This window comes from Peromyscus californicus, unplaced genomic scaffold, assembly GCF_007827085.1.
Source record: "Peromyscus californicus insignis strain IS unplaced genomic scaffold, ASM782708v3 Scaffold_21__1_contigs__length_65335640, whole genome shotgun sequence".
In the NCBI taxonomy this organism is placed as follows: Eukaryota; Metazoa; Chordata; class Mammalia; order Rodentia; family Cricetidae; genus Peromyscus; species Peromyscus californicus.
This window is the reverse complement of record NW_026294514.1, coordinates 38,954,833-38,975,796: the sequence shown is the minus strand read 5'-3', so window position 1 is coordinate 38,975,796 and position 20,964 is coordinate 38,954,833. Positions and strand designations below refer to the sequence as shown.

At 44.7% G+C, this 20,964-nt stretch overlaps 1 protein-coding gene across 25 annotated transcripts in view; it reads left to right on the top strand.

Moving 5' to 3' along the window:
* Positions 1-20,964, top strand: part of Dlgap1 (DLG associated protein 1) — an 823,903-nt gene that overhangs the window by 670,166 nt on the left and 132,773 nt on the right. The gene's annotated exons all lie outside the window — the stretch shown is intronic.

The window sequence follows — 20,964 nt, the reverse complement described above, 5'->3', positions numbered from 1 at the left end:
TATAACCTCAGCACTTCAAAGGCTAAGACAAGAGGATTACAAGTTCAAGACTGGACTGGGCTACACAGGAGACCTTGTTCCAGATGAGGAGGAGAAGGAGAAGGAAGAGGAAGAGGAAGAGAAGGAGAAGGTAGTGGCCACAGCAAGCATTAGGACTCCAAGTGAACACAAAATCAGGATAAAAGGGCCAGATCTTCCAAAAACAGCCCTTTGCACTTACAGGATGCTCTACAAATTGCGTGATTATAAATTTAATGTGAATTCCTTTGTATGTAAAGTGAGATTAGAATGCAGCTTCTCCTACCAGACTTACTGAAGTCTTGGATTTCAGAGTTATTTCTTCCTACCAGGCACTAAGTTAATTAATAAACGTCTAATAACACAGCCAGAGAAAGTTCAGAAGCACACAGCCAGATATCAAACAGAAGCCTCTGAACAAAGCCCCTTTGTGTTCCGTTCAAGATAAAATCAAGTAATATATGTTCAGATATTGCCTGGCCAGGCTCCTTGCTCTCTGCTAATGATGTTTCTGACTTTGAACCTCTCTACATAAAGTTGGACAACTACCTACATACACCTTGAGAAACTTAGGCAAAAAGAAAGAAAAAAAAGAGCAAAATTTCTGGGGCAGCCCACTCGCCTAGTCTATTTTATAGCTGAGAAGACTGATAAACCTCAGAAGACTTTACTTTAGCTCCCCCTTTGTCCTTGGAACACTTGAGATGAGATTCCTCTCTAGCATTAAAAAATCATGAAAGTGCAAACATTCTGGCTGACATGAGCATAATTTAAAATCGGAAGAACACCAGACATTTTCATCTCACCTAGCTACTCTAAAGTACGGAAGTCGTCTCTTGAGAGTGGAGTGTCCATGCCTTATGTAGCCAGCCAGGGGTCCGTCCACCTTTGCCCAGGGACAACTGTCATGGGCAGATAGTGAAGGGGACCCCGTGGAGCTTCTGGGGTGACTGGGAGTGTGGTGAGGCTCAGATAAGATTAGTGGGGCGGCATTATGCACGTTACACATCAGGGTGCCTCCACCGTGGCTTTGATTTCAAAGCTCTCCGTCTGCGTTAGTTCACTGATAATGATCATGGCTAGCCTTTGTACACATACTACTTGACAAGCGTGGTGAACCAACTGCATGATTACCTCATGGTATCCTAACAAACGCTCTATGACACGTATGTGATATTATCTTCATCATACAGTTAAAAAAAAAGAAGGGTGGGAGAGATGTGGCTGAGCACGTAGTTGCTTGATTAAAAAGACGTGAAAGCCTGAGGGTCTGAGTTAGACCCTCGGGACCCACTTAGAGGTGGAACCAGAGAAGCGACTCCACAAAGTTGTCCTCTAGGCTCCACACAGACCCCAGGGCACTTACACATGTGCACACACACATTAACACACATACACAATAATAATAATAATAATAATAATAATAATAAAAATGTTAAAATTTTAAGAAAATAAAGAGTTTACACACCTTGGCCAAGTCTCATAGGTGGTAGGTGACAATGAAAGATCTCTAATTATTTCTATCACTGTCTACAAATGTTTTTAAAGAGTGTAATATACTCTGAAATAACAAAATCTGTTTCTATAATGAAAAGACTGGGAAATTTTCCTTTATTCTTCCTTCTCATAAATATTAATTTAGCTCCTGCCACACTGAAAGCTGTATTTTCCTTAAAATGTTCTGAAAAACCTCTCTTTCATAAAATGTTCCAGGTGGATCTCTGTGACCAGCCTGGTTTACATGGTGAGTTTCAGGACAGCCAGAGCTACACAGGCACACCCTGTCTTGGAAAAAAAAAAAAAAAAAAAACCACACAAAAAGAAAAAAAAAAGAAAAGAAAACCTTTTGCCCACATATTATTGCCACAGTCTCTCATGTTGCATTGCCTGTGAAATGGCTGCTTAAAAGTGTTTAAAAATAGAAATGTAAATGAATCAAGAAACAGCCTATAAAAAGAAAGCACCCTCTGGGTTTAAAATTCCCTATCACATTTTGTCGTGTGGACCGTGTGATGGATTTGAAGATCAAATGTCCATTCCCTGTCTAGCCACAGCTCTGCCGGGCGGTACTGACTAGGGAAAAGGAGTTTCTGCCAGCCGGTATGGAAACCAAGCGGGTGGCAAATGCTGCTTTGTGTGGCTGATGAAAAAGACAAGGGTCTCTCTGCCCTGGTGCTAAGTGAGAAAAAAAAAAAATGCCCTGTGGTAATTTAATCCTGCCGTGACAGGTCTCTTTCTGGAGCTGGAAAGCAAAGACACAGGATGACCCAGTTACAGAGGTCAGAGGACACAAATTAGTAAATTAGGGTCCTTCCCTGTGACGATTAGTCAGACAAAAATTTCTAAATTAAAAAAAAGGAATATGAAAATATAGCACATATAATCTCACCATTTTATAGACATCATTTTAAAATAAAGAAACTTTTTTTTGGACAGGGTCTCAGTGTAGCCGAGGCTGGCCTCCAATGCACTATGTAGCCGAGGATGACCTTGAACTTCTGATCCTGATTCACTTTTAGATTGCAGGAGTGCAGGAATTCAACGGCACACCATTTACAGGGTGCTTAGGATCAAACTTAAGGTCTTGTCCATGCTAGGCAGATATGCTACCAACTGTGTTAACCCCAGTCTTCAGAAAATGGTTCAAAAAGAGAAAAGAAAAAAACTTTAGACAAGGAATCAGCAAGAAGTGAGAATGGGGACAGAGCCGTGGGGATAAAGAATGAAATATAAAGATACATAGGTATGGGAAATGTCATAGGAAAATCATTACTTTGTATGATAACTTTAAATAACTTTAAAAATAAGTAAGTTTCTCCTCAACTCTGAAAGACAGATAGATGCTAGGTAAGTAGGCAGGTAGGTAGATAGGCAGGCAGGCAGGCAGTCTAGATCAGACTGATCCAATTCACAATGCGTTTACACCAAGGAAGTTCAACTGGGAACCATACCTGTAATTAATGCTGATATCAAACAGCTCCCTAAAGCCCCTTTGATGTTTTAAGCATACTTAGCTCCAGGTGGTGAAATCAAGGCCTGAGGTTTTGAATTTCTGCTACTCCTCCCAAGGTGACTTTCAGTTCCCTTTAGGAGAGCCTTTTTTGATACTTGGTGTCCTTGTTTGAAAACAGAGACAAGCAAACTGAGCATACCGGGCCTTTGCCCTATTGGCATCTGAAAGAGTGTTATATTTGTTTTAATGACAAACCAAGGGCTGTGCTCTGAAGGGTGTTCTGAAGTGCTTCTTCACTCTGTTGCTGTACACACTGTTTTTATACCTCCTCCTTCTGGTTATCATTATGACCGGCAAATTCTAATAATTGCTAATCTAAGTGACAGAGTATAATAACTGGCCCAACTTATCTCTAAAACTACAACACACTGTCACAATTTAATTTTATGCCTAGAGTATTTTACAGCTTCAAGGAGACATACGATAGTAATATTATCAGTCTGCCTAACCAGTTACTGATTTGGAGGTGGATCAGACCTCGTTAGGGCAGAAGGACATCCAAATTCCTGAGTAGGGTTGGCACCCTGTCTCTTTAAGACAAACCTTGAGTTTCTTTTTCATCCACTTTCTGTATCCCGCCCACCCCAATACATTTTAAGAGCAAGTTTTTTTTCTCCCCTCTAAAATGTCAATTGTGGCCAGAGGATCATGGGACTTTAAATGGTTGCTTTTATTATTTTATCATAAAACTTCTTTCTGTCATCTTTTGTATTAAACTTTTTATTTGGACATAACAGTGGATTGGACTTGGTATGGTGATGCATTTCTGTACTCCTAGCAGTCCTGGGGCCGAGGCAGGAGGATTGAGAGTGGGAGACAAGCAAGTTCTAGGGCAGTGAGCACTACACAGCTAGACTTGATCTCAAAAGGGAATGAATAGAGCAGGAGAACTGTGGATTTATAGGAAATTACAAAGAGTGCCGGGACCCTTATAACGTTCTCATTCCCTCCAACGGTAACATGTAGCCCAGGTAGTTCTGTAATACCAAAGTAGGACAGTGATGTTGGTATGATGGGAATGGGTGTGGATTCCCATAACCACCATGCAGTCAAGATATAGATTCATTTCCTTATAAGAATCAGCCGGTGTCCACATTCTGCCAGCTTAAATAAAGTCTGCAGAGCACATGCTTGGCCTGCTCCAAGAGCTAGGTTCAATATACAACACCAGAAGAAGAATCTTGAACTCGGTTCCTGGACAGGGTAATTGAAGCCATCCTGTAGAGAGATACTTGCTTTGTTGTTGTTTCTCATAACTATAAGAATTCCAAGATGAATCAAAAACATTAGTTAGTGGTAGAAAGCAGAAAAAAGAGTTTTCTTCAATGTGGCCACATTGGGAAGAGGGACCAAGAGATCCAATGACTCCCCAGTTGTCATCTTCAGGGTCCAGAAGTGACATTGAATAGAGAGTCAAGGATATACACATCTAAGTGGTCCTGGTCAAGGGTGGTCCTGCCCACCACTCACTCACCATTGACTGGACTTCAGGTTCTTCCTATAGTGGGTGGTCCAGCAAGTTGTTGGAACTGTGGAATCTCTTTCCCAGAGCTGACTTTTTCCCAGCACGAGATTCCTAAGGAAAATTCTTCCTATTTGGGGTTCATTGTTCCTCCAGTCTGATTGAGACACAAGCCTGTTACAATCCCCCACTTCCTGTCTTCGCACCTCCATCTTGAGGTGGGATATGCCTATGTTTGCAACAATATAATGAACAGAATGCAAGTAGAAGCCAAGCTTGAAATACAGTTAGTGCCAGGAGCCCATGCATAGAACCATTTCTTATGACCTCTTGGCTTTTAGATTCTTTGGAGAAGGCTGAAACAAGCAACTCCGTCTTGTTGGTTTGAGGCAGGGTCTTGTCAGGAAGCCTAGGCTGGCCTCAAACTTAACAATCGTCCTGCTCCTGCACCCCAAGTGCTGAGGTCAGAGGTAAGCACTGCTGTGCATAAAAATCCTTTTTAAAACCTCCTTCCTTGGTCCTCCTAGTGCCAGCTGTTGAGGTTTGGTGGATTTGGGAGGTTTTTCCCTTTAGATGCCAGTAGCAGTTCATTTACAAACCACAGTTGCAGGTGACTTCTGAGAGAATGGAGCTTGGGACAAAGGGCGAACGCTACATCAAACCAGCCCACTCTGTCTTGAAAACATAAATCCGTGTCTTTGTAGTTCGTGCTCGGACAAAAGGAAAATTCTCAGAGACATGCTCTTAGGTTTACCTGTGTTCCAGCCAGCAAAGCTCCCTGAGCAATTACAGAGTTCAGCCCACAGTGTAGCCCAGAGAGGACTTTTTGGAAAATAGAAAAAGTGAAGGGCGAAGTGGGAGTGTGGAAAACCATTCCTGCTGTTATTCGTGCGACGGCTGGACATGTAGCTCAGAAGCAGAAGAAGAAAACTCAATGTTGATAAATGTACACTAAAAACAGCACTAAGGAACCTCTGTTCGTGAGACACATCAAAGCATTAAAAACACAGGATCGTGCTTACTTGGATCCTGCATGTCTTTGCACACAGCTCTGGGAGAGCAGTGCTCCTGGGTAAGCAGCGCCGTCCTCTAGAGCTGTTCTGCCTCACCCTCTCAGACCTCTCTCTTGACTTTGCCTCCCTGCTCCCTTCCTCCTTCCCCAGGATTAGCTCAGTGGCATTAGGCCATTTCTCACACATTCTAACAGCTCAAGTGAAACATGAGGATAAAGCAGCCAAATACGAACAAAGCCATGCTAAACGGTTGCTCCATGTCTAATGTACGTGCTTCCAGAAATCTCTAGGTGAGATAACATGGCATGGATAAGGCCCCAAGAATTGGCAATAACATTCCCTCTAATCATAGGCTCACATTTCATCAGAAAAGGACACAGATGGCTGAAGTGTATCAGCCAAATCTTGTAAGGTAAGTCGGTAGCAGTGTGAAGCCTTCATCCAAGCAAAGAGAATGTGTATCTGCAGTGTTAGGTACCGAATTTTATATTATTTTATTTGGGGATGGGGTGGTATATACATGTGTGCAGTGGTCCATGCAGGCATATATGATGTCACGGGTCAACATGTGGTTGTCTCTTTATTTCTCTACCTTATGTTTTTGAGGTAGGGTCTCTCACTAAACCTATAACTCACCATTTCAGCTAAACTGGCCGGCCCCAGTATCCAAACATCTCTGCCCTCCAACTCTGGAATTGCAGGCATGCACAACACACCAAGCTTTCACTGGGTACTAAGGATCCAAGCTCTGGTCCTCTCGCTTGTCCAGAAGGCACTCTGCCTTCCAAGCCATCTCCCCAGCCCTGTGAGCTTAATTTTAAAACCTGGTAAATTTAAAACAGTATATCCTTTAAACCTGTGAGCGTATCTCCCATGTGTGCTCATGTTGAACATGTCTAACAGAAGATTTTCACTCACAAATGATGAGCACACCAGTCTGTTTCCCCCTGAGCTTCATGGCCTTGCTGTTAACTTTAATATCCATTTGCCTTCTCATCCAGAGCTGCCTTTGGGGGTTGTACCTCCCTCCACCACTAGCCCTGGACCTCCATCCTTGTGTCAGACAGCTTTCTGAGATAATCGACTTACAAGGAGAAAGGAGTTGTTGTGGCTCATTACTTTGGGCAGTACATCATGGCAAGAGCACATGGCAAACAAAATCCTCATCTCATGGCCAGGAAGTGAAAGAGAAGGAGAAAAAAAATGGATTGCGGTCCACAGTTTCCCTTGAGATCAAACTCCCAGGGAACTAAAGTTCGCTCTCCCAATAGGCTACGCATCTTACTGAGTCCACTACCCAGCATCACTAGCTAGGCATCAAGTTGTGTGCTGCCCAACGTGGGTGCTGGGGACTGAACTTGGGTCCTCTGCGAGAACAGCACATTCTCTTAACTGCTGAGCCATCTCTTCAAGGAAAGGCAAGGGTCTTCAAGGAAAGTGCAGGCCTGAAGTGATGTACTCAAATTATATTTACTGCTGACACAATTATGTATCTTTAAAGGGGGTGAAGGGGCTGGAGAGATGGTTCATAGCTGCCTGTAACTCCAGCTTCAGGAAAATCCCACACCACTGGCCTTCCAGACACCTGCACTCACATACACAGTCTCACATGCATACCCACATACATACACATAATTAAAAATAAAATAAATCTTTTTTTTAGAAAGGAGGGTCTGACAGGCCTGTAGTACCCAGATCAGCTCCTCCCCTGAGAAGCTACTTCAGGCATTGCCATCATCAGGAACTGGACATCCCCACACAGAACTGAATGCTGTGCTCATTCAGTTACCATATGATTTGAAATGGACAGTCATCTTCCTAGTCATCATTATCTTTGGATTTCTCACATATTCATTATCTCTTTCCACGTATGTCATAGGCTAAAAGATAGATCCAGACAAGTAACTGACCACTGATTTAAAGTATCTATCGGTTCTGGGCCTTCTGCAAGATATTCAAACCTTGGCCACCCACTGAACATCTGCAGGACACCAGGCTTCCCACAGATAGCATGACTTAGCATCACACGGATGTCACACACCACAGCAGATGGTGGGCAATCAAATACTTATTATGTAGCTCAGGCTATAATGGGGAAGGGGGGGCAGCTCAAAGCAAGGTCCTCATTCTAAGAATGGAAATGTAAGCAAAAGTATAAGTCAGCCTCTTGCTGATGACTACAGCTCCCTCCAAATCTACCACCCCAACAGCATTTATACCTGATTTCAACCCGAGACAATTACACATGCTCACAATTCTGACTGTAGCAACCTACTGTAACATTCATTCACTCCCCCTTTTAAGCCGAACCTTCCTCTGGCTTTCCAACTCTTTCCAGTTGCTTGAGTCCTGTGTTCACACCCTCAACTCCATCTATCTTCCATCGGACCTGTTCTCGCCCCTCTCTTTCTTTACCTTTTTCAGGTCCTGCAGAAGGCGGTCAGGGGTTCATTCAGTTGCAGTTGGATAACACTAGCCCAGCGGGCTAGAGTTGTGGGTGGGGAGAAAAGGAGAGGAGACCAAGGCTCAGTAGAATTGTCTTGATTCAAAATTAAGCCTGACTGGACTCCAAGATTCTGCTTCCTATGCCCACATCTGACTTCTTCAGTTCCCTTAGGAAGCCTGCTTACATCCGGGACCATTGGCTAGTTGGAGAAAAATCACATCATGCAGCTATCAGCTCTTAATATGAAGGTTTAATGACACCATCAGACACGTCAGGAGAACTCCACGGCGCTAACAGGCAGAACAGGAGAAGCGGGGACCCTGGTAAGACTTCGCAGTGGGAAGCCCTAGGTGGCCAGGAGCTTAAGGACCCATCCCAAATACAACAGATTCTGACAGCCTTTCTAGAAAGGAGGATCCGACTATGGATGGTGAGCTGCTGAGACTGTAGGTCCCACAGCCAACGTAGTCCCAGGCTCCATGAGTCTAGGCCTGTCCCCAACCACAGCGTCTTCTAGTATAGACCTTGCTGTGGACTAGGGGTCCTAGAAAAATCCAGAAATAAAATGAGCCCGTTTTCAAGAGGAACCAAGGGTGTGTGAAGTACCAAAAACCCATTTGGTAAATGTTCATCCCGGCTTTGCAGCCCCAGTGGTTAGAGAAGCGTCTGTTAGAAACTGAACTTCTATCCCTTGAATGACTATGCCCTTCCCTCAGGACCAATGAGCCATAGACTCTTCAGACTCCATATCATACACAGTGGCCACTAGGTGTTATAGGGGCCTGATTCTAGGACCAACACTACCCCAGTAGCCACCTGCTCCGGGAGCATGCTCAAGTCCCTTACCTAACATGGCATCATATTTACATATAAGCTATGCACACCTTCCCGTATACTTTCATTTAAGTCTGAATTACTCATGATACCTGATACAATGCCAGAGCTATCCAAGTAGTGCTTCCATTCTTATTATTTGGGAAATTAACATCCAGGACACATACAAGGGGATTTTTTTCCAAGTATTTTTTTATCTGTACTTGGTTGACTCTGTGGGCATGGGCAGTGGAATTTATATATATATATATATATATATATATATATATATATATGTGTGTGTGTGTGTGTGTGTGTGTGTGTGTGTGTGTGTGCGTGTGTATACATATATATATATTCCTTTGTATATATTCCTATAGTAGCAGCTTTCCCTCACTATACCAAAATGCCTGAGACAATCAGCATCATCAGTGGAAAGGTTTCCTTTGGTTGACTGCTTCCATGTAAACTCACATAGCCCTGCGGCCTTTGGGCCAACAACAGCATAGGATATTGTGGCAAGGACTTGAAGGGGTCTATTCACCAAGCGGCAACTGGAAATAAAAAGAGACTCAGGAAGAAGGGGGCATCCCAGTCCCACATCACCAGGACCCTAGCATCCTCTAACTAGCCCCTCCTCTTAAAGGTGCCAACCACCTCTCAGGCCGGGGCTAAGCCTTCGATATATGGACCTTTGGTGTAGGGAGAGAGGGAGAGCTTTCTGGCCTGACCTTTGCTGCCTCCCTCCCAATAGCCCATCTTCACGCTGTATCCTAAAATCACATGACCACAATCAGATGGATTTATGTCTTATTCCCAGCCACAGTCAACATAGCCTATTGTGTGGGCAGGTCACCTGGGGCCACTTTCAGGTAGCTGATGTATAAATAGTCTCACCTGGTCTCACGTGGGTGGGTGTTTTACTTTTGTCTACACTTTCTCTTTGTTCCCACGGATCCACTCTGCATAAACATTACATGAACAGGCCAGTTCACCTGGTTATTCTTTAACGTGATTCTTATCATTCGTGGTAGCTGATTCATGTCCATGATGAAAGCAGGCAATCACTGGACTCTTTGTATGAGAGGCATCTGCTCCAGGTTTGATTCTGGCTTTTATTGTCCCCAGCTATCTTAAATAAGGAATCAGATGTAAGCAAACCAGGCGATGCTTCCTTGTTGTACTTGCTTCCTTTCCTGGGGCTGCGGTAATCATGTCTGTAGCCAAGCCCTTGCCAAGCCAGGTCCTTTGTACACCCCTCATCCCATTGACCTCTTCTGGCATGTTTCTGGGGACTTCTCTTTAGCATACTGGCCTCTCGTTGCCCTCACCCACTCTGCTTCCCCAGCTGTGATCTTGTGAGTGCCCATCCCTGCCCTCTTCCTGAGTGTACTCCTCCCTAGGCCACCTGGAACAGGTAACCATTCACCTGGGCAGCACCACCCACCCAGCTGCCATTCTGACCTTCCTGAACCCTGCAAGCTTGTCCCGTCCTGCCCCCAGGCTGTAACAAAGCTGCCTCCTGTGTCTGAACTCCTCCCAGCTCCCCACACCCCCATGGCCAGCTCTACCTGGAGTCCCACCCACATCGCCTCCTGTTCCTTCAGATGCTTTCTTTATCCTCAGGGCTCTTCCTGCTGCTACCTGAAATCGAAAACTCGTACAGCTGATGTGGCGGTCCTATCCAGAGAACTTCTCTTACTGTTGTGTTCTCAGATCTTAGAACCCTGACATCTGTACCAGATATTTTAAAAATACGTACATGGAGCCAGGGCATGGTGGTTTGTGCCTTTAATTTCCAGTACTCCAGCTGAGGCAGGTGGATCCCTGTGAGGCCTGCTTGGTCGAAATTATGAGTTCTAAGACAGCCAGAGCTACATAGTGAGACCCTGTCTCAAAAAAGGGCGGGGCAGGGGGGGTTGTAGAAAGAAAACCACATTCCTTGTGCAGTGGGTAGAGCTTGGAGCAAGGTGGAAGAACAAAAGGAGTGAAGTGAGCCCCTGGAAATCCACCAGGGAAGGGGAGCCTTTTGACTTACCAAAAAGGCATGAGCCATGAGTCTTCAATATCATCTTCTCTTGTCTTCTCTTCTCTGTAAATGTGGGATGCGAGAGCATGTGAGTGCTCTCAGTTCATGACAGTTTGTCTCTCCTGCTGTAAAATGAAGAGCCATTGGCTATGTATTTACAGATAAGCATGGATCGGTCCACATTCTCAGCTGTGTGTCCCAAACTCGATGACACAGGAAGACTCACTGCCCCCTCCCACAATCCAGCGGGTAATCTGGGTTTCTCTGAGGCTGGCTGATGATAGCTCACCCTTCGTGGATCCATGCTTTGCTTGAGTGTTGCTTTAGAAAGAAAACCAAATTCTGACCTGCACTGAGGCTTTAGGTTTCAGAGACTGGAAAGTGCACCTCTATCCCCACACTGTTTCTGATTCCAGTGTTAACTAGGCCTGGCAGATATAGAAATAAAAACCAAATAGTGTCAACCCTCTGTTTTTAAGACACAAACACACCTCCCTATCAAACCCACAGGTGCCCAAATTCCTTCTGTAAAATGGTGGTCATTACCATATAACCTACACACTTACTCCAGCATCTCTAGATGGTTAGAATACAAAATAGTACCTAATACAATGTATTATTGGACGGCTAGAGGTACAGTTCAGTGAGAGAGCATCCAGAAGGCCCTGGGTTCAATCCCCATCACGGCAAATAACAAAACAAATGCTCTGTAAGCAGTTGCTGTACGTTAATGCTTAGTCAATAAGACAATGGCCGGAGAGATGGCTGAGTGGATAAGCATGCATACTGCCCCTACAGAGGACCTGAGTTCTATTCCCAGCATTCACAACAGTTCAAAACGACCTGTAACTCCAGCTTCAAAGGATCTGAAGCTTCTGGCCTCTGAAGGCATTTACACTCACAAACACATCTCTACACACAGACACATAATACAACAAATAATGATGAGAAAAATTCTGTCCTTGTTCAACACAAACATTAACTTTTCTCAAATATTTTTAACACATGTCCATTCAGTTGAAAGGATACAGAGCCTGTAGCTACAGAGGGTTGACCATACTGTCTAACCACACAGACTAGGAACCACTGAGCATTGCTCTGTACTAAACTTCAAGTTCAAGACTAAGATGCCCACCATGGTAAGAATCTGACTGCAGGTGCTTGTAGCCTGCCAGGAAATCCCACCTCTTCATATCTATATCATGTTCAGGGAATCCCACCTCTTTATATCTATACCATGTGCAAGAATCCCACCTTTTCATATCTATACCATGTGCAGGGAATCCCACTTTTTCATATTTATACCATGTGCAGGAATCCCACCCCTTCATATCTATATCACCTGCAGGGAATAGCACCTCTTCATATCTATACCATGTTCAGGGAATCCTACTTCTTCATATTTATACCGTGTGCAGGAATCCCACCTCTTCATGTCTATACCACCTGCAGAGAATCCCACCTCCTCATGTCTATACCATGTGCAGGGAATCCCACCTCTTCATATCAATGCCATGTACTAAGTCCTTAGTTTCTGCACAGTTGTTTTATAACGACAGAGCCCTGCAGGACCCAGTACAGATGTACATGTTCTCTGCATACTGAATAGGGACCAGAGCCCTGGTATTACCTGACTCCCTGAATAAATGACAGGGTTTTACACTGTTGACTGGTGGTTGTTTTCAGCTCAACTGGCATTTTGTTGGAATTCAACTCCAGGTTATCAGATCAAAGGACTTGACTTGGTATTGCTGACTGGTGTACAGCAATGAGTTCTTAGAAAAGTAAATACATCCCTAGCACCAAAGCACACATTAAAAAAAAACACTTATGAATTGAATTGTATATTTCTGGAACTTGCCAGTTAGTATTCTGTTGACTTCAAGTAACCAAAATTACAGAAATATGGTGAGATTAGGGTATAGTAAGGGCTTGCGTTCTTATATTTTTTGCTTCCTTGGCCTTGGTTTCAGACTAGGGTCTCAGCTCTATTTTCTGAACCTCCTGAGTTTCTCTGTGCATCAGATCAAATGTCGTTTAACCAGCCATTGGCATTATTTCTACATCTCACATGTACAAGTGTTCATTGGGCTTTGTCATCGTACTGCCCTAACTCCGAAGCAGTGGTTCCTTTTTCAGAGTCCCTCAATTCTTGTACTGCATTAGTCAGATTCCCACTACAGAACACTTGAAATAATCAACTTGAAAGGAGGAAAGGTTTCATTTGGTTCACGTTTCAGAGATGGCAGTTGACTATCAGTTAGCCCATTGTTTTAGGGCATGTGGTGGTGAGGCCCTTATGTCTCTACATGGTTAGGGCAAGGCATCCTGGATCACAGAGAGCCAGGAAGGAACTGACATCCCAGTATATCTCCAAAGACATACCTCCAATGACCTAACTTCCTTCCTTTAGGCCACATCTCCTAAAGGTTCTGCTATCTCCCAGTAGTATCATAGACTAGGAGCCAACCATTAGCATGGAGGAGGGAGGCCTTTGGGGACATTCCTGATGCAGAATATGATATCTATCATTAAGCACTTTGGGTCAGAAATGTTTCATCCTGTCTTCTACCATCTCCATATTGCCTTTGCTCTGGAGCTGTGGGTGTGTGAACTCTCCAGGCAGGCCAAAGGGAAGGGGTCAGCCTGTATGTACCAGGCACATCAGTCTCCTGAGGCTAGGAACAGAGGGTCGCATCTGTGCTCATCTTCCTGTGGGCTCAGAGACTGGTGATAAGCGCATGGTGGCCGTTTAACTTATCAACCAAACAGGGGCATTTTTGAAAGTGGGGAAAAACAAGGAACCATTAATAACTGTACTAGGGTAAACGTCATTTTGAGTATAGAATTGTACCGATGTTGAAGGCCCTCCGTGAAACCGTGTTCTAACCCTCCTTTGCTGACGTGCGGACTGAACAGTCTCTTGTTAAGGGGCTGCGCTGTGAAGAGAAAGATGACATGTTCGGCACCATGTTTTTAGCACTCTGTCAAGACGCTGTCTGTAACTCCTTCCAGCAGACGATACTGGTTAACTGCGGCCAAAGTAAAGCTAGACCACGTTTAAGCCCCCAGAAGTTTCCCACCGAGCAGTCTGAAACACTGGAAATGTTTCTTTCCCCCAAAATAAACTGGATTAATCCCTTCATTTATTTTAGATTCTCTTCAGATAGCCCCACAGATGGCTTGCTGAAGCTGCCATGCCAACAAATCTGTTTGGCTCAAAAAAAAAAAAAATTAAAGAACCCTACCATATTATGTGTCTTTCTCTTCTAATGAATATCTGAATTTCTTTGTTGAGTGTGGTGATATACGCCTGTCGTCCCCAGCGCTTGAGAGATAGAATGGTTTCGGGCTAGCCTGGATACATGAGGACCACATTTACCCACCTTAAAAAAAAGAAAAAAAATGAAAACTGAGACTCATGAGATGAGTCAGTGGGTAACAGCACTTGCAGCCAAGTCTGAGTACCATCCCCAGGACCCACGTGGCAGGAGAGACCTGGCTCTCACAAGTAGTTCTTTGCATTCTACAGGTACACCACGGTGCCCATGTGCACAGATGCTAAATGAATGGATGGATGAATGTAATAATTTTTATCTGAATTTCTTTCTCCTATTTATTAATCACATTCCACCCTGAATTTTGTGAACTACAAAAACAGCTCTTTAAGAGAGTCACACCTCTTGTCCTCTATAACCTCAATTCTAGAATCCCAACATGTCGTACTGTAAACGTTGGTAATTCCCATTTGCATGTATTCATATCTTCTGTCTTTGCCCAAGTTGACTACCCAAAATATCCAAAAGACATTCAATACCAATATTAATAAATCCTGTAGATGTTTGTCCTAATCCGCAGGCATTCCACCAGGTCTCATGACAGCAACTCAGTAATACACAGTCCAGATAAACCCCGGATAACATTCCTTCCCGAAGCAAGGTCCCTGTGACCCCAGGCTGCTCAGCCGGGGTCATAAATCCTAGTGCTCTCTCAGACCTTTTAATTCAGAGTTATTTAGAGGAAATTTAAAAGAAAATCTAGCCATGGATTCCCAAACTGGCCATTTCACTCTGAGTTATGAAACTAACATTTTCCTTAATGTGAAAACGAGAATGCACACACGCAGAGGAAGCCGTGTGTCCAGGCAAACCTACTCTTGCCAACGGAGCCCCTCCAGGGAGCTCTGCAGACTTGCCTCTGGGAACAGAGAAAAGTAATAGGGCAGATCAGCTGCCACCACCACCTCTGTGAGCTTGGCATCCTGCTTTTACGGCTCAAAGGCATCTGTCCCTAGGTGCTTACAGTTTTACAAAGCAGCCAGAATGTTCCCGGCTGTGCCATTGCCCACAGAGATCCGTGCCTGGTACTCGGGAAACCGTCAGATCGGAGGCCAGGCGTGAAGGGGACCATGGGGAGGAATTTGTGCAATGTAGGGCTCAGTAATCGCTGGCGATGCATGCGATCTGCTAAGGGCTTGCTCGCATGCAAGGTCGTCCTCTGGTGGTCGCTATGTGTATGTGCATGGGGAAAGAGCAAACGCAGCGGGCCAGGAGGCAATCTGTAAAGTTCCTACGTGCAATTGACGGGTGCCAAGAAAATAAGGAATGCATCCATAGCCGGTGAGCTTCCTGCTAAAGGAAAACAGTCACTCACGATGAACGACGTCATCCTGACGCTCCTCTTGCGCCATCAGGTGGGCTGCCACGTCCTCCCACTCTAAGCAGCTCTGGCGATTTGCATCTGTCTTACTTTGCTATCGGTTACTCATCCTAGCCACATTTATCTGTAGTTCTCATGTTTCCTTGCCTTTATGGTCATGTTCTCCGACCTTTCTCCTATACTGCCTTATACTGTCCCATAACGTTTAAAGTCAGTACAATAAAATTCGAAGCTCGTGAAGGAACGCCTGCCAGCTGTCAGGGAGTTTGACCCCTTGTCAGGATCCCTCCAGAACTCCCTTCCCAAAGCGTTTCCAAGCCACAGGCTTCCCAGCACGTTGAAGATTCTGCAGTCTGAAGGCACGGACCCTTGGTGCCATTGTACCTGGATCCACCATCTGCTACCCGGGTCCCCATCCTCCCTCCTAATCCTTTTCTTAAATGGTTTTGTAAGCAGCCAGTACCATGAGGCCGTCACCTTCTCAAGTCCTGGGGTGTCCTGCTATCCCAAAACCAAAAGTACCCACCCAGTAGCCCTTGTTTCTGTGTGTCCTGGCCAGTGACCTTTTTATAAGGCCACGTTCCCAACTTGGACTCTTAGGACTTGGGTTGTTAGCCTCTGCCTCCCTCTCCCATGTTCCTGCTTCCTGGGTGGGCTGCCTGGTACCCAGCAGCCACAGAAGCCATAGCCAACCTTTCCCTTGCCCATCTAGCTCCTTAGTCCTGGCAGTAGTGGCCCAGCTAGCAGGCCCTTCTGGCTTCTCAGAGATTCCAATTCGTCCCTGCTCCTAGTCGAGCAGATGCGTCCTTCAAGTCTGGACCCTCTTGCCACCCATGAGCTTTACATAAGCCCTAATGGCTATGTGGTATGCTACATACCAGCCACTTGATTGTACCTGCTTCTTGGATGATGTATTTGTTCCCATAGCCTGCCTCTCTCTACTGATTTATGTCATATAAAAAGTACATACCCCTAGCTAGTGATGCGTTCCTGTGATCAGCAGGCAGGAGGATCACAGTTGAAGGCCAGCTTAGGGCTCCATAGCATGACCCTATCTCAAAACAGCAACAACAAAAAAAAAAAGTTTTGACCTAAGGGTCAATTCTTCAATTCTTTCCTGTGCTGGAAATTTCTTTTCCAATCCAGTATAAATACAAAGAGTGTGGCAATATACAAACCTCAGTTTTGACTTCTCCCAACCTTCTCCATTCCAGCAAGGTGTCTACAACCCAGTACTATAAAGCATACCTGCCATGTGAGACCTAAAACAAGAACCTGGCCCTGTGACATGATGATGCTGCCTGTGCATCAGCATGCATGAGACCTGAGTTCAGTCCTCAGTACCAAAAACTAAAAAATAATAAGGTGGTCTCAGCATAGTCATGTGTAAAGAGTAACATGAACTGTATACCATGATGCTGACAGCTTGGCACACGTCTGAAATCTGGAACAGTCACTTTCTGAATGCTCTGTGCTTCTATCAGATCAGACATGCGCGCACACACACACACACACACACACACACACACACACACACACACACACACACGCATATGTCCATCCTGTGATTCCTCTGGCTCTGGGTTCCTGAGATCATTCTCCTTATCCACCTGTCAGTACACCCTACAGAAACTGGCCCTTTTTCCCTGAGGATGAACAGCAGCTCTCTGTATGTGGCATGTGGCTTCGTCACCAAACTGCCACAGTCTCTCCTGGACAGTTTCCTGAGCCTCCTGCACCGATCTCTCCTCTACGCCAGACCATGTGGCTCTTTCCTTGGATTCTTCAGCCAAAAATCACAGTCCTCCACCATTGCCAGTCCCTTGGGATCCCATCTAACTCAGCTGTCACTGAATTCATCCCATAAGCGTGGTTGGAATCCTGCCTTGCCTAACCCTGTGTCATGAGTCTCATGCTCTTTAAGGACCAGAGTCCCCATCTATTTGTGAGGATAGATGTGAGTACTTCAGTAGGCCCTCACTCTGTCTTCTCCTGTGAGCAAAATGTCATGCACACGGACATGACCAAATGAATAGATAAGGGTGGGCTCACCTTGAGTGAAAACATTTATTTCATTTTTCCTGCAGGTGTAATCTTGCCCCTCTGATAAGCTCGGACAATTGGTATGCTCCAAAAAGTCAGCATCAGGGACTGGGAAGATGGTTTGGGGGGACAAAGTGCTTCCCATGCAAGCAGGGGACCTAATTCATGTCCCCAAAATCCACATAAGGAGCCAGGCACGGCAGTGCGCACCTGTTATCCCAGTGTTCAGCAGGTAGAGATAGAATGGACCCTGGTATTTGCTGGCAAGCCAGTCTAGCCAAGTCAGTAAATATCAGGTTGTAATAAAATAGGGTAGAGAGAGATTGAGAAAGACACAGATGCTGTCCATCCTCTCACTTACACACACACACACACACACACACACACACACACACACACACACACACACAAGCCGGCTGATGCAGGCAATACCAATGCTGAGTGCTAGATGCTCATACACTGAGAAGCCTAAGCAAGTGAACCCAGTGACCTCCTCACTCAATATGTATTCCCTACTGTCATCTTCAATAAACACATTTTCCGTGGATGAAAATCCTTCCAGTTTGAATGTATTAGGACCCCATGACTTGAGCTATAGGATCACAGAGGAATCACAGCCCTGTGAATAATTATTTACCAAGTTGTAGTGAGTCACTTGCCCTGGGCTATCTGGGTTTCCCCTTTTCTCTTGAACAGGAATCTGCCCCGCTGATGTGACTGGCGTACAACGATGCTGTGATTGCTCTCACACTAAAATCCATTTCCTCACTACTGTCTGCTATGTACAGTATGATTGAATGTTTTCCATTTTCCAACATGCAGATTTATGCACATGGGAAAGAAGAAAATCAAGTGTTGGAACCTACATTTTGCTTCACATTTATTCCTGGATGTTAGCAGTGCAAAGGATACATAGTGGCTTTTATACTGAGGAACCAAAATCCCTCAAGCGAAGAGCTGAAGGGTTTTAATAGCCATCCCAGATGCTGACTCCATGGTAGCCAGACTGCGTGACTTTCATTACTATGACCAGAGTCCCAAGATTCACACAGAACTGTCGACCTGGATCCTAGTTGTGCCCCTCTCCCAACCCCACTTCATCCACTTGCTCTCTAAGACTAGAGAAATGGGTTGGAATTCCGGGGACACTGCTTCTTCATTTCCTAAGAGAGAAGGGGGAAAGTCGGTGGAGGAAGTTGGTTGGAGACAGTAGCTTAGAGATAACGCCCATCTCTCTGTGAACACAGAACACAGGAGAGTGACTGGAGACTTTAACGTGCTGAGTGCTTAGCAAGCAACTCCACAGGCGTCCATCAGGGTCCAACCACGGAAGCCCTCGATTGCAGGAGCAGGATTGACTTACCAGGCTGAATCTCTGCCAGGGTAAATGAATGGGAAACAGTACTGAATGACCTTGAAGAGCTTATGGCTCTTTACTTCACTGTACCTCGGTACGAGAACCTCTGATGCCTGGTAAAAGAGTAAACTCCTAATTAAAATGACAAAATTGTATTTGAACTCTGAAGACCATGAGAACTTTCTAATTGCCTCTTCTAATGTGTTCTAAGATGCAGATTCACAACTATTAATGGTTTGTGGGAGGGGGAATGTCCATTACATTTTGTATTAACAATAAAAACACTTCCAAAAATACACATAATGGAAATGATTACCTCTCGCCTTGGCTAAGAGGCACTTAACCTTTGATCTCTAGCTAAATTACATTACCCAGAGGCAGCGTGCACACAGCCAGGAGCTTGTTTCCTTGGGTGTTGTTTTGATAATATGTTAAAATAATTAGTAAATTTTTCAAAGTTCTCCTAAGGATAGTTTCTTACAGATCAAGGCAAAGCGGGGATGGTGGGGGCGGGGGGATATTAACTTTGGCGAAGACAATAGAAAATACAAACCACCATTAGCTTGGTTCTAGTTTTCTGTTCATCCTTCCTTACAGGAAACCAATGATAGGAACTAATTCTTCAGTGCCTTTTTAAAATGTTGCATGGTGAAATTATGAATGATTCCTTTTCTCAGAAAACTAGTGTTCATCTTTACATTACTGTAATCATAAATGCAAATGCAGACTCCTAAACCCAAAAGCTTGCATGCTGCAAGTCCTAAGCGTGTTCATTCAGCCCAGCTGAGTAATTTACTTTCATCCCACTCATGTTATTTCCAACTAGCTCATCAAATGGTGAGCCCATGAAACAGCTCAGCAGATAAAGGTGCTTGCCTGCCGTGAAACCTGATGATGACCTCAGTTCAGTTCCTGGAAACCATATGTTTAGAGGAGAGAACTGACTTCTGCAAGTTGTCCTCTGACTTCTACATGCATGTGTGGCATACACATACACACGTACATGTACACACACATATACACAAGTGTAATTTTAAATGGAGCTAGAGATTAAGAGCTCAGGGATTAACAGCACCAGCTGCCCTTGAAGAGGACGCAGGTTTGGTTCCCAGCACATCCATGACAGCCCACAATCCCCTGTAACTCTAGTTCCAGAGTATCCAGTGCCCTCTTCTGGCCTTCAAGGGCATAAGGCACATACACGATGCACAGACATACATAGAGTCACTCATAGGCATAAAATGAAAATAAATCTTTAGCTCATCAAATGTAGAGGTCTTCTGGACCTGGATCAGATGGCCTCTCTTTGGCGGTGTCTTAGCCTGCCTTCTGCTCCTGTGACAGAGGGCCACCTACTGATCTTCTCTGCATGTATGTCCTGCCCAAGGCTAAGCAAGGTACATGGTTCCTTCTTTGGGCTGCTTCACTCAAACCCTAGGCCAGACCTCGTCTCCACTAGTCCTCCCAGAATTTAAGAACTGGAATTTTACTCTCCCATCCCCCCCACAAAAAAACAAATGGGATGGGAAGAGATGTTTGTGAGCATTTCCCAAACTGTGTCCCAGGATTTCATGATGTGTTCCAGATACAAATTTAAAAAAAAAAAAAAATCTCAGTCATCCCATGCTGTAAACCTCTTAGGAAGTCATGGAGCATATTACCTGACTAGGGGTTCTAAGAACTGTCTTTTAATTCTTCCAGAATTTTCTAAGTTGCTTTAACTATAAAATTCATTTTCTTCCTTCTTTCTTTCTACATCCCCACCCAAGACATTCTTTTCTGCTTCTCAGAACGTGAGTTCCAAGGCCAAAAAAAAAAAAGCACATATTTGAATATCCATCACACCACACTAGCCTGGTGTGTTTACATGGGCCCTAGAAAGTAGCCTTTCTGTCCATCACCTGTGTTTTGGTTTGCTGAGGTCAGTAGCAGTTCTCAGCATATATCAGCTTTCCATTGAAATGGTGGTCACCTTTCTTCTTAATCGTGCCATTTAGAGGAGGAAAAAGATCCTTCCAAAGGACACTGGATACATGTTGTCTGATAATCACAAGGACAAAGATTATTGAGAATGCCACCCACTCGAGGGTGAGCTGACCCTGGTGCTGGGA